This window comes from Oryx dammah, unplaced genomic scaffold (genome assembly GCF_014754425.2).
Source record: "Oryx dammah isolate SB20612 unplaced genomic scaffold, SCBI_Odam_1.1 HiC_scaffold_15, whole genome shotgun sequence".
In the NCBI taxonomy this organism is placed as follows: domain Eukaryota; kingdom Metazoa; phylum Chordata; class Mammalia; order Artiodactyla; family Bovidae; genus Oryx; species Oryx dammah.
The window spans coordinates 18,324,136-18,339,167 of record NW_024070199.1 but is presented as its reverse complement, the minus strand read 5'-3'; positions in this window follow the sequence as shown (position 1 = coordinate 18,339,167).

The window sequence follows — 15,032 nt, the reverse complement described above, 5'->3', positions numbered from 1 at the left end:
GAATAGGATTGAAATCCTTAATAATTTGACAAGAAAAAAAAAAGAGAATTATACTTTTGAACAGATTTAGGTTGTTATCAGTGTTGATTGGCCTTCGATTCTGTGGATAGAAACCAATTATTGGCTAAGATGCTTAAATATAACTAGTTATTGATTCTTCTACAAAACTTCCACATTAGCGCATGTAAAAGGTTTTGTGGCATACAAGTCTGACAAATCAGGTAAGTCCAAGCATTATAAAGTGAAAGTGTTAGTCACTCAGTAGTTTCCAACTCTTTGCAACCCCATGGACTGTAGCCCACCAGGTTCCTCTGTCCACGAAATTCTCCAGGCAAGAATACTGGAGTGAGTAGCCAATCCCATCTCCAGGGGATTTTCCTGACTCAGGGATCAAACCCAGGTCTCCTGCACTGCAAGCAGATTCTTTACTATCTGAACATTATAAAACAGGACTGCATTTTTGTGTTAAATACATTGCACATATTATGTACTTCCCCACTGTCTTAGCGTTAGATATCACCACTGTACTCATTTCACAGATCTAGAAATTGATACGCAAAGGTTACGTAGCTTCTCCACAGTCACATATACATCTGACTTATAAATTATTCTAGTCTATTTGATACAACGTTTTTCCCTAGACCTGGGTTCTTCAGTTAAGTAGCTATGAGACACCTGTGGCTAATTAAGCTTTAATTAATAAAAAGTAAATAAAAATGAAAGTCATTTTCTGAGCTACTAACCACATTTCAAGTGCTTAACATCCATGTATGGCTAGCAGCTACTGTAGTGGACAAAGAAGGTAGAGAAAGTACTGTAAGTTTACTGGACAGTGCTGGTCTAGAATCACAGGTAATTGGAATGCCCTCCCTCTTTGCTGATAATGAGAATTACATGAAGTACCTTATTACTTTGACTTCAGAGAAGTTCAATTTCAAAATTTAAGCTCAACTATAGCAATACTGACTTCCAAAGTTTAAGCTCAAGTATAACAATATTTTAGCCCCTGCGAAAAACATATCTGCATCATCATTTCCTTGAGCCTAATTTTCTGTGTTTATTAATTACAACTTCATTGAAAAAGTTTTTGTTGGAGATGTTCTGAAGTAATTGGCAGCAAAGGTCAGGAAACAAATATAAATAAAAACCAGGACACCTTATCTGATTTTGCATGATCTCCCTGGTATAAGGTGCAGAATAGTCAACTATATGCTATCTACAAGGAACTCACTTCAAAAATAACAATACAATCAGGATGAAAGTAAGTGGATGGAGAGGTTATATCATGTAAACATAAATCAAAGGAATGCAGAAGAGGCTACATTCATACCAGATAGATTATATTTCAGAGAAAAGATAATTACTAGAAACACAAGGACATTATATAATGATAAAGGGCCAACCCACAAAGAAAACATAGCTGTTCTAAGTTTGTGTGCAGCAGACAACAGAATTGAAAAATATGTGAATGAAAACCTGATAGAACTGAAAGGTAAAATACACGGATCTGCAGTAGTTTAAGTCTTCAACACTAAACTCCCCAAATTTAATAGGACAATTAGACTGAAAATCAGCAAATATATATAGGAATTCAACAACAGCATCAACAAATAGGATCTAATTGATAGTTATCTAACATTCCACCCAACAGCATCAGTATCTGCATTCATTTCAAATTCTTATGGAACATACACCAATATGACCATAGTGGTCTTTTTTTTTTTTTTTCACTTTACAATACCGTATTGGTTTTGCCATACATTGACGTGAATCCGCCATGGGTGTACATGAGTTCCCAATCCTGAACCCCCCTCATAGTGGTCTTAAAACAAACCTTGACAGTTTAAAAGAAGTTAAATCATACACAGTGTGTTCTATGATACACTGGAATCAAACTAGTAATCATAGCAGAATGATAGCATGAAAATCTGCAAATATTTGGAAACTAAACCACACACTTTGAAATAATATATGGGTAAAAAAGCAAGTCTCAATATTTTAAAGTAAAAAAAATTAGAAATAAATAAAATAAAATATAAGTAAATAAAATAAAATATAAGTAAATAAAATTGAAAAAAAAGCAAGTCTCAAGGTAAATTATAAATATATGTTGAACTCAATGAAAGTGAAAATATAACACACACAATTTGTGGGTCATACCTAAGGCTGTGATGAAAGAATTCTAACAAAAAATATTCAATGGATAGCAAAATAGATAAAATGAAGAAAAGATTTGAAAACTCACTTCACAAAAGAGTAAAAGCACAATAAAATACTACAATACACACACCAGATTGTTATGATGAAATGGTCTGGGACTATCAAACGTTAGCAAGGACTGAGCAGTGAGAGCAACGCTGAGCAAAGGATATGAACTCCCAGATGGGTGGCTGATAAAACTGGCACAACTTCTTTGGAAAACTCAGAAAATATCTTAAAAAGTTGAAGATATATATGCTCTACTATCTAATAATTCCACACCTAGAATATCTCCTAGGTAAATGTGCTTATGGGCACTAAATATACAACACTGCTCATAGCAGCATTGCTTGTCATAGCCCCAAAGAGAAGAAAAAAAAAAAAATTCAAATGCTCATTGATAAGAATTAATAAATAATGTCAGCACATTCAGGCAACTAAATAACATGGAACAAACAAAGCCAGATGGCCAAACAGTACATATACCAGGCCTTTATCATAGGATTTATTGGAGGAAACCAATAGCAGGTTTGGAAGTCTGCTGCCGCTTATTCCATTTGTACTCAACACACAGGAATGAGAAGGCCCCTTGCTCTGGCATATATACTACTGTGTAGTGTCGTCTAATCCCCTCCCGTCCCCCTTCACTGCCAATGAGGGAGGTTGTTTCTTCACAAAGGAAGAGGTTGGAAAAGCATAGAATGGTGAGCCTCATAAGAGTTGTGATCCAATAGCTGCATGACATGGCAGAACTGTGGCTTCTAGTCTCTTCCACCATTTCATCATATATCAGTTAGGAGTTAGGCTGTCATCAGATTAACCATTTACCACCACACACTCAAAGTGAGGAAATCCTTGGGTCAATTTCAAGCCTGTCTGCTGGTGGGCCAAACCATGATCTAACATTCCTTCTATCTTAGCAAGATAAGAAATCCAATTGTACCTGTCGTTTTAGTAAGAGAATGGAGGTTCTCCTGTGCCTTTATTGTTTATTTTTAATTGTTTTTCCCCCTCATAAACCAACACTAAAAGCCACGAGTCCTTTATCAATCTTGACCCCTTGATCTAAAAGCCAGAACACATAGCATTATAGGAGATACCGACTCCCTTAGCCCTCCTACAATTAACTCCTCACCTGGAGGTGGGGATGGAGAGTGTGATGGTTAACTCTATGAGTCAACTTGACTGGGACATGGGAAGCCGAGTATCTGGTTAAACATTATTTCTGTGTGGATCTGAGAGGGTGTTCCTTGAAGAGATTATCATTTGAATTGGTGGACTGGATAAAGTTGATGGCCCTCCTTGGTGGGGTAGGCATCATCCAATTAATTGAGGGCCTAAGAAGAACAAAAAAGTAGAGGAAGATTGCTTGCTGCTTGACTATTCACCTGGGACATGGATCTTCTCCTGGCCTCAGTGCTGTTGGTTCTTAGGCATCAGAGTTTGACTAGAATCTACACCACTGCTCTTTGGCTGTCTAGCCTTCAAACTACACCACTGGCTTTCATGGGTCTCCAACTTGCAAATGTAGATTGTGGGACTTCTCAGCCTTCGTAACTGCCTAGTCTATATCTTATAATACACAAACATTTGGGACCCATTTCTCTTAATCAATTAATATTTCAAATAAAAGTGAAAAGAAGAATGGATACATGTTGAAGCACATAGTAGGACATCTTATCTGCAACTTAATTTCAAATGATTCTGGAAGAAGAAATATCTATGTCATAATATATTTTTTCTTAGGTTTTCTTAAGTTTGAAACTATTTCAAAAATAAATAAATAAATAAAAATTAAAAAAAAAATTAAAATTGGCATTCCCACCAACAGTGTAAGAGGGAAAAGAAAGGAAGGGGGAAAGGGAAGGAAGAAAGAAAGGCATACTCTAATTAGAATATACTCCTTTTATTGAAGGAAATAAAACTTGTCCTTCAGAGGCAATGGTATAACAGGATAGCCAATGGGGCTGACATGACAAGCCACAATGCTGGCCAGGAGTCCTACCATAATGGGAGGACCCAAACCACAAAGACAGCAGGACAGAGCTAACATTCAGTGCAAACATTTCTATTTGTAGAGAGCTTGGCCAAGCATTGTGAAAACAAGGTCCCCTCACAACTGGCAGACTATCACCTCGGGCCAACAACCACCCCAAACTAACATATAGTCAGATTTGGAGATCCTTCTTTTTAATCTAAGGATTGAAGGCCATCACAAGATCTTAATTTTTAGCTCCTTATCCAAGATGGAAAAAAGAGGCCAGCTTCTTGATGAACAGCCTTTCTCTAAAAGCAGTTACATTTTTTACCCTGACTTGTCACAGTGCTCTCACCCAGCATGTGCCTATGTACTTTGCAATGCTCTACATAGGAAAAGATGTAAGTAGAACCCTAGGGAATTTAGGGAGTCAAAAGCTGCTATGTAGATAAAACTATTTCACACAAAATAGGATGGAAAACAGAGTTGAGTCAAGAGCCTCCAAAACAGTTGCTAGCTGCACACACGAAGTAAAATATGGCAGTCCTCTCTCCCATATCAGGACCAGCCAAAATAATGGTCCAGAAGTTTGCCATTTAACATCCTCGGCAGGCTGCAAAACTCCATGGCACTCTTCAAGATATTTCAGGTTGTTAGATGCAAGCTATACATTTAGAATGGATGGGATGTCCAGAGATAAATTCACACACCTATGGTCAACTAAGGTATGACAAAGGAGGTAACAATATGCAATGAAGAAAAGACAAGACTCTTCAATAAGTGGTGCTGGGAAAACTGGACAAACAAGTGAAAGAGGAGCTTCTCCAGTGGCTCAATGGGGAAAGAAACTGCCTGTAATGCTGGAGACACAGGAGACATGGGTTTGATCTTGGTCAGGAAGATCCCCTGAAGGAGGAAATGGCAACCCACTCCAGTATTCTTGCCTGGGAAATCCCAAGGACGGAGGAGCCTGGCAGACTACAGTCCAAAAGGTCACAAAGAGTCAGATGCGGCTGAGCACACATGCACGCACATGTAAAAGAATGAAATTACAAACTCTCTAATACTATACACATAAATAAATAAAGAAATGCTGGAGAGGGTGTGAAGAAAAGGGAACTCCTACTATAGGGCACAAAGCCCTAGAAAACCATCATTCACAAGATGTATGCACCCCAAAATTCATAGTAGCACTATTCTAAATATTCTAAATAGAGCTGCTTCAAGGACATGGTTATCCATCAACAGAGGAATGGATATAAAAAGTGTGGTAAATATACATACAATGGAATATTATTCATCCAGAAAAAGTAATGAACTTGGGTCACTTGTAGAGAGATGGATGGACCTAGAGAGTGACATACAGAATGAAGTCAGAAAGAGAAAAACAAATATTGTATTTTAATGCATATACATGGAATCTAAAAAATTATAAACCTATTTGCAAAGCAGAAATAGGCACAGACCTAAAGAACAAATATATGTATACCATGGGAAAAGGGAGGTGGGAGAAATTAGGAGATTGGGATTGATTCATATACACTATTGATATTATGCATATAATAGATAACTAATGAGAACATATTGTACAGCACAGGGAACTATACTTAAGGCACTGTGGTGATCTGAACTGGAAGGAAGTCCAAAAGGGAAGGGATGTATGTATATATATGGCTGACTCATTATGCTGTACAGCAAATACTAATGTATCATTGGAAAGCAACTATACTCCAAAGAAAAATAATTTAGAAAGGCTTCAAATCAGGTATTAGAAATATGTTCAAAGAATTAAAAGAAAGTAGAATAATGAATCAACAAATACAGATTCTCATTATTAAAAAAAAAAGAATATACTGGAGTTGAAGAATAACATAGGATTCAACCCAAGAGAAGAAAGAATTAGTGAATTTGAAGAAAGATCCATAGAAATTTCCCAATATAAGGAACCTGGAGGGAAAAAAAGATTGAAGAAAAAGTAACAGAGTATCAGAGAACTGTGGGACAACATAAAACATACCAACATCCAAAAATGGAAAAGTCTGAGGGAGAGAACAAAAAAGAAGAGAAAAATATTTTAAAACTAATGGAGAAAATTTTCCCAAGTTTGATGAAAAATATTAATATGGAGATGCAAGAATCCCAAAACGTACGCAAAGTAGGAAAATACATGAGGGTTCATACACAGAGACATCATAGTCAGAGTGATAAAAGTCAAAGCCAAAGTAAAAATACTGAAAGCATCAAGAGAAAAATGGTGTATGATGTAAAATGACAATATGATTAAAAACTAACTCCTTACCTGAATCATGAAGGCTAGAGAGCAGTAGGATAACATATTCAAAGGAATTTTTTTTTAAAATGAAGAAAGCTATATCCAACAAAACTATATTTTAAAAATGAAGGTGAAATAAGGAAATACCCAGATAAAAAAAGGGCAAGGAGAATTTGCTGCTAGCAGAGCTGTTTACAAATAATACTGAAGGAAGTCTGCCAGACTAAGAAGAAATAATACAAATGGTAACTTAAATCCACAAATACAATTAAAGAGCAGAAGAAATGGTAAATAGGAAAATTAACATGAAAGATTCTATAAGTACATTTTTCCTTCCATTATTTTATTTAAAAGACAGAAGATTGTATAAAAGAATCATTATAACACTATTGTTGGGCTTATAACATATATAAATGTGTGTGTGTGTGTGTGTCTGTGGAATTCAGTTTGTGTTGGTCAAAAGAAAAGTATGATAAATTAAAATGTATATTTTAATCCTGAGTGTCACCACTAAGAAATATGTTTTTTTTTAAAGAGTAGAAATAGTGAAATAAAAGTATTTATTTAACAAAAGAAGACACTGAAGGAGAAACAGGAAAATTCAGGATCCATATAGAATACAAAAAGCAAATGGCAAATGTAAATCCAAATATATCAATAATTATACACTATAAAATCAGTCATGAGTATGTTGAAAGCAAAACAATGGAAAAGGTATACTATGCAAACAGGAACCATAAGAGAGTTGAAGTAGTTATCAGTTCAGTTCAGTTCATTTGTTCAGTCATGTCCCAGTCTTTGTGACCCCATGGACTGCAGCACACCAGGCTCCCCTGTCCATCACCAACTCCTGGAGCTTGCTCAAACTCATGTCCACTGAGTTGGTGATGCCATCCAACCATCTCATCCTCTGTCGTCACCTTCTCCTTCTGCCTTTCATCTTTCCCAGCACCAGGGTCTTTTCCAACAAGTTAGTTCTTTGCATCAGGTGGCCAAAGTATTGGAGCTTCAGCTTCAGCCTCAGTCCTTCCAATGAATATCCAGGACTGATTTCCTATAGGATTGACTGGTTTGATCTCCTTGCAGTCCAAGGGACTCTCTAGAGACTTCTCCCATACCACAGTTCAAAAGCATCAGTTCTTCAGCACTCAGCTTTCTTTATGGTCCAACAAGAATAGAATGGTATAATTTTCTAAACAAAAATTTAAATACCTGTTAGAAATTAAATGTGAGAAAAGAAATAAAAAATTTGACAGATTGAAAGATGAATTTGAGGAAATCTCCCATAAATCAAAACAAAATGAAGACAAGGATAATATCATATGTGAAACAAATTGCCAGTCCAGGTTCAATGCATGATACAGGGTGCTTGAGGCTGGTGCATTGGGATGACCCAGAGGGATGATATGGGGAGGGAGGTGGGAGGGGGGATCAGGATGGGGAACACGTGTTTACCCGTGGTGGATTCATGTTGATGTGTGGCAAAACCAATACAATAAAAAACGAAGAAAATATATGAAAAATAGAAAATCAGAACAGAAAGCTCATAATCTGAATAAAAAGAATTCCTGAAAGAAAACAAAAAAAGAGAAAACAGAGGGGAAGAACTCATCAACAAAACAACTCAAACTAATTTTCTAAAGCAGAAGGCAGACTTTCCAGGTTGAAAGAGTCCACAAAGCTCCTCACAAAATAAAGAGGTGAATATAAGGAAGTAGTAATAAAATTTGAACGTGATGGTAACAAAAATACTACAAGCTTCTCAACTGAAGAAGAAAATAAAGAAGCAGGAATAAAATGGTTTTGGACATCAATAGCCAGTGCGGAAATGTAAATGACAAAAGTACAATGTTTTCCAAATTCCAGTGGAAAATTTTCAACCTGATTAGAATTCCGTAGTTTCAAGTATAAATCAAGTGTGACAGTAGAATAGAAATACTCCATTTTGAGACCTAAAAGATACTAAATATTTACTTTCCATTTACTTTCCCAAATTGACTGTAATATAGGCTCCACCAACTGCAAAAGCAAACTAAAACTGAGAAGGCACTGCACAGAAACTCCAACTCCAAAATTCAAAAATACTACCAAGTCAGTACTGCAGGGAGATCCCAGAACCACAGTTGTTAGTTATAAGGATTTTAGTCCTGTTTGATTTTAATCTAATAGTTGAAAAAAATATAAGTTTTGAAGTAAATGTTCATAATCACCAACCCTGGAGGTTATTATTATTACTATTTGGTGTTTAGCCTTTCCAAGATCACCTATGAGTGATAAAACCAGAACTTTACATGTGCAAAGCTGTCTTTATATTGACATCAAGCTTGAATGCTAGTTTGATCTTGCCAATTGTGATCACACTGATGAACCTAGAGGGTATGATGCCATGTGAAATAAGTCAGAGAGAGATAAATACCATATGGTTTCACTTATACATGGAATCTAAAAAACAAAATAATCATCTATAACAATACAGAAGAAACAGATTCACAGACACAGTGAACATTTGGTTGCCTGAGGCGAGGCATGTAGGAAGATGAATAAAATGTGTGAGGGCAATTAAGAAGTATAAACTTCCAGTTATAAAATAAGTAAGTCACAAGGACATAATGTACAGCATGGGGAATATAGTCAATATGATAACAACATTTATGGTAATAGGGTAGCTTGAATTATCACAGTGATCATTTTGTAATACATAAAAATACTCAATTACTATGTTGTACTTCCAAATACTGAATTACTATGTTGACTTCCCTGATGGCTCAGACGGTAAAGCGTCTGTCTACAATGTGGGAGACCCGGGTTCGAGCCCTGGGTTGGGAAGATCCCCTGGAGAAGGAAATGGCAATCCATTCCAGGACAATTGCCTGGAAAATCCCACGGACAGAGGAGCCTGGTAAGCTACGGCCCACAGGGTTGTAAGGAGTCGGACATGACTGAGCAACTTCACTTTCACTTCCAAAACTAATATCATATTCTAAGTCAGTTACACTTAAATGAAAAAAAGAAAAAGTTATCTTGTGTAAGCTTGGAATCAAAATTCTGCTACCTCATGTTAATTGCAAAATGGAGGCTGCCCCTCCTGTTTTGAATACAGAATTTTAAATAATTTATCCATGAAGATGACCCATGACTCATTCCTGTTTCTCTCTCAGCCAGTATTTTCTAGAGCTCATCTGATTTTACTAGGATTTTCCCTCTTTATACACATTAAGCTATGGTTTCTTCTGTTCCAATCAATCTGATTTTATCTGCTTTCTCTCTTCCATGAATTTCTGGCAATGGCCCATTTATATCCTATTTTTATGCTGGCACATTATTTTGAATTGATTTTTATGTATCTTTTCTGAAGTTAAGAGGAGAAGGCAATGGCATCTGAAGTTAAGCAATTTAGCACAGCAAGAGAGATAGGCTAATTTTATTTATTTATTTTTGACTGTGCTGGGTCTTTGTTGCTGCGTAGGCTTTCTTTAGTCATGGCAAGCAGGGGCTGCTCTCCAGTTGCAGTGCACAGCTTCTCACTGCGATGGCTTCTCTTGTTGCAGAGCACGGGCTCTAAGGCATGTGAACTTCAGTAGCTTGGGATCTCAGTAACTGTTAACTCTCAGACTCAAGAGCAAGGCTCAGTAGTTGTAATGCCCAGGCTTTGTTGATCACAGGCATGTGGGATCTTCCTGGACCAGGATTAAACCCATGTCTCCTGCATTGGCGGGTGGATTCTTTACACTGAGCCAACAGGGAAGCCCTCAAATTCATTCAGATATTGTAGTTTACACTAAAATGCACATCCAACTACATCAATATCCAATCTAAAATACTTCCATAGCTTCAGCACAAAGTCCAAGTTCTCTGGCCTAACATGATATATCTTTAAGTTGTCACCTCACACAAGAAACCATTGCCTTTTCCTCTGGCTAGGATCATTAGCAGTGCTTATCTGACATTATAAATTCCTATTTATATTTTCTGAATCCTCACTAAATTGTGAGATCAAGAGCAAAGATCTTACTAGTCCTTGAGTCTTTGGTACCAAAAGAGCCTATTACATAGAAAGTGTTCATTTTATAAATGAGAATTCAGGCACTAAAATGCTAGAATTTGAGGGCCAGATCTCAGATCAGTGAGCCACAAATAAAACGATTCTGGAGCTTGAAGGAAACTTAAAGATCATCTTTGTTAAATGAACCCATAGTTAAGGTGCCAACAGCTCTGTGAGAACCTCATTGTACTACCAGACAGAATAAATCACTCCATCAAATATGACCCCCACTGTATACTAATTACACATCTCTTGCAGCTCTCAACCTCTATTCAGTTGTAAATTTTTTCTTGCGGCCCTCAACCTTTATTCTGTTGTTAATTTTTTCTTAAGGACAAAGAGCATATTCAACTTTGTATCATCAATACTTCAGCAAAAGAAGGTACTACAAAAACATGTGTGCTATGAGTGAATAAACAAAAGCTCAGGAGAACTGAATTTTGTGTTGGTCTCTACTACTGACTCATCCAGGGCACAGAGTCATTTAATCTCTCTGATTCATAGTTTCTTGTGTCATGGAGATAACAATCCCATCCACTTATTTTACAAAACAAGTCAAATGATCCATGTGAAACTAGTATGAAAACAATGCCAGGCTACTACAGTACAAACCATATCCCCCACGTGATGCTAACAAGCAGATAAAGAGGACTGAGCCACAGGGACATGTTCTGAATTGGGGCAGAAATAATCTTGACAGCCTGGTGGTTTTAATTGTAGATTCTAAACCAATACAGGTTTTTACAAAACAGGTATTATCCTCTTCACCATATGGCATGCGCCCAGGGCTCCTCTTCGCCTCTAAGGAACAACAGACTGAAGGCTTTACTGCAATCTCCTTTATAAGACCTCTCCAACATCATCTTTCTCAGTTCCCCACCACAGCAAAAAAAAAAAAAAAAATCCAGGACAGGGACTCAGAACAGCCTAGTTCTAATTTGGTTGTACCACAATAGCAATTATGAGCCTTCAGGAAAGTCTATTTTCTCACCTGCAAAGTGGGGAGGATAATATTTTCTTCACAAGGTAATTGTGAGGACTAATTACGCTAACATATATAAAGTTATTAACACAGTGCCTGGCACACATTAACTATTCAATAAATAATAGCTATTACTCCTTCAATGAAAGCGTAAAAACATTTGAGCCACAAAGCATGGCTCAGCTTCATTCAGGCCTCTTCTTCAATAATTTACAGTTCAACAACTGGGAGAAATTCCCAAAGACCTTAACATTTGCAAATTCATCCTCGTCTTTTAATTATATCTCTTCCATATGATAAAAGAGTGAATGAGGGGAAAGCAATAAAGATTGAGAATCACATATCTACCGCCATTAACCCTTCTTGATTTCAGTTTTATGTTTTATAAAATGAAGATAATAAACTGCTTCATAAAACACCTGTGAATATTAAAATAGATACTGAATAAGAAAGGAGCTAGTGTGCCACAAGGTGTTGGATTTGTGAAATTTTTTTTTATATAATTGATAAGGGTATAAATGACTCAGAGCAAACAAATCCCCACTGCTGGAAGCATGATTCAGAGTGTTTGGGGTGGTTATTCAGCATTGCGGAGAAGGCAATGGCACCGCACTCCAGTACTCTTGCCTGGAAAATTCCATGGACAGAGGAGCCTGGTCGGCTGCAGTCCATGGGGTCACTATGAGTCGGACATGACTAAGTGACTTCACTTTCACTTTTCACTTTCACGCATTGGAGAAGGCAATGGCAACCCACTCCAGTGTTCTTGCCTGGAGAATCCCAGGGACGGGGGAGCCTGGTGGGCTGCCGTCTATGGGGTCGCACAGAGTTGGACACGACTGAAAGCGACTTAGCAGCAGCAGCAGCAGCAGCAGCAGCAGCATTCAGCATTATGACTCCCCCATTTAAAATGTTTCAATAGCTTCTCATTATGGTTAAAATGGTTAAATCTCCTATGTGATCTGACCTGTCTATCCTTCTCCTTATCACCCATCTCTAGTCCCTTCACATTTCTCATTCCAGTCTTAACAAATCACTTGCAGTTATCTGTACAAGCCTACCTCATGAACCTCCTTGTCTTGGCACATGGTAATTTTTCTCTCTCTGTCTGGAATACTCTTTCTTAAATTTTATTGGAGTACTGTTGATTTACAATGTTGTGTTTGTTTCATGTATACAGCAGTTTTTCAATTATACAGAAATATATATATATATGTATGTATATATTCATTCCTTTTCATTGTTTTCCCATATAGGTCATTGCAGAATACTGAATAGTCTTCCCTGTGCAATATAGTAGATTCTTATTGGTTATCAGCCTGGTGGGCTGCCGTCTATGGGGTCACACACAGTCGGACACAACTGAAGCGACATAGCAGCAGCAGCAGCAGCATGTATATGTTAAACCTAAGTTTCTAATGTATCCCTCCCCTCAACATTTCCTCTTGGGTAAACATAAATTTGTTTTTAAAATCTGTGAGTCTGTTTCTATTTCATAAATAAGTTAATTTATATCATTTAAAAAATATTAGATTCAACATATGAAGGTTATCATATGATGTTACTCTTTGTGTGACTTAGTATGATAATCTCTAGGTCCATACAAGTTGTGGCAAATGGTATTATTTCATTCTTTTTATGGCTGAGTAATATTCCATTGAATATATGTACCACATCTTCTTTATCCATTCATCCATTGATGGACATTTAAGTTGCTTCCTTTCTGTCTAGAATATTCTCGTGTCTCCTTAATTCTCAACCTAGATAACTCATTCAGAACAGACTCTACCATCAAGAACCCATCTTTGTATAGCCAATCTTTTATTCAGTAAATGGTTACTTGCCAGATGCCATGGATCCAGCAATTAACAAGTCAGACAAAGCCCCTTGCCTCATGAAATTATAGCATGCTGTACTGTAATTGTCTGTGGCTTCATGTCACCCCGAAGACTGGGAGATTCTTAGGAGCTGGGACAAGACTTATTCATCCCTGTACTGCCATTTCTTCACATAGGACCTGGCATAGAGTAAGGGCTTTACAAATGTTTAGGAAAGCAATACAATTTAATAAATTGATATAATTACCACCTTTAAACAAAAGATAATATCTGGTATAAAGAAGAGCCGTATTCTCTCAGATACATCACAGATTATTATTTATAAGACCCTTTCAAACACATCAACATTTCATCCTAACTGCTTTGGAAAATAGAATTTTTAAGTTGAGAAAGGCAGAGACCCATGAGTTCATTTAATTTTACTTTCCAAAATATTCAGTGATTCCTATAATACCCCATCAAGCGACAGGACATTCACTACAACTTCAGAAAACAGAATGAATGACCTTAAATTAATAGAATCTGCTCCCTCAACAATTAGTCCTCATCTTGGTTTTGAAGACCCAAGCAACCCAAAAGAAGAAATTCTCTTCTAAATTCAATTCTTTGAAGTCATGTCCAAGAATGGCAAACTATTTTATGCTCATTTAATTGATGAAAAAGCTGAAACTAAGAAAGGCAAATTGGTTTTCATAAGGTTCATATCTACAAATGAAAAACAATCTAGCAGCCAGTTCTGGTTTCACGGTTATGATTTCTAGAGCATTAAATCAAAACTGGAAGGGATGTCTACTGTTTATTAAGTCGAAGTCCTTTACTCTGAGTCCCAGAGGGGAAAAGTGAGCAAGACTAAGTGTTTCCCAGCCCAGACTCTGCATCTGTGACACTGACCTGATCCCTAAAAGTCATACCTGCCTACATCAGAATAGAGCAAACAAAGGCTTGTCAAAGTGTTAGGATTATAATCCTCTGCTAATTCATCTCCAAAGGAAAAAAGACAAGGGACTTAGTCATTAAACTATTACAGTTAATCCTTTCTTAAGACCTAAGGAAGCCTATTCAGTGAACCACTTGCCAAGCACAGAGAATAATGATGATAGTGTTATTGGTACCACAGGACCAACACCATGCTAACCACATTATACACATTACCTCCTTTAATCCCCAGTACAGCTCTGAGTATTATCATTATGTCTACTTTTACAGACTGGCAACTTGACATTCAAAGAAGTTATGTAATTTGCCCAGTAACTGCTTAACACATAGATTGGTAGAGTTAAGAGTTCAACCCTGGTGTATTTCTAAAAAACTATGCTAGAACTGTATCTGTATCATCAACTCTATCATCATCAAGCCTCGATGACCAAAGAGGTTTCCTGTATTATAAGTAAAAGAAAAAATAATCATGGTTGGCATGCTGCTGAGCCTTCATAACAAATTAAGACCAGTTTTTAAAAAGGACCCTTCTACATTCCATGTCTACTTCCCACAGAGTGATAAACCCTAAGAATTAGGAAAAGAGTGCTTTAATCATCTCAAGTATAATCAAAGGCAGGGTCTTATTGCTAAGAGTTCCAAGCTCCCTTAATCAGATAATTACCATATTTCATTAGTTTACAGATATGGATTTTTTATTTAACATTAACAACTCCAAAACAGAGCTTTGTCTTGCAATTAACACCATTTCATGGTTTAACTGGCAACTTTTTTTTCTTTAGTGA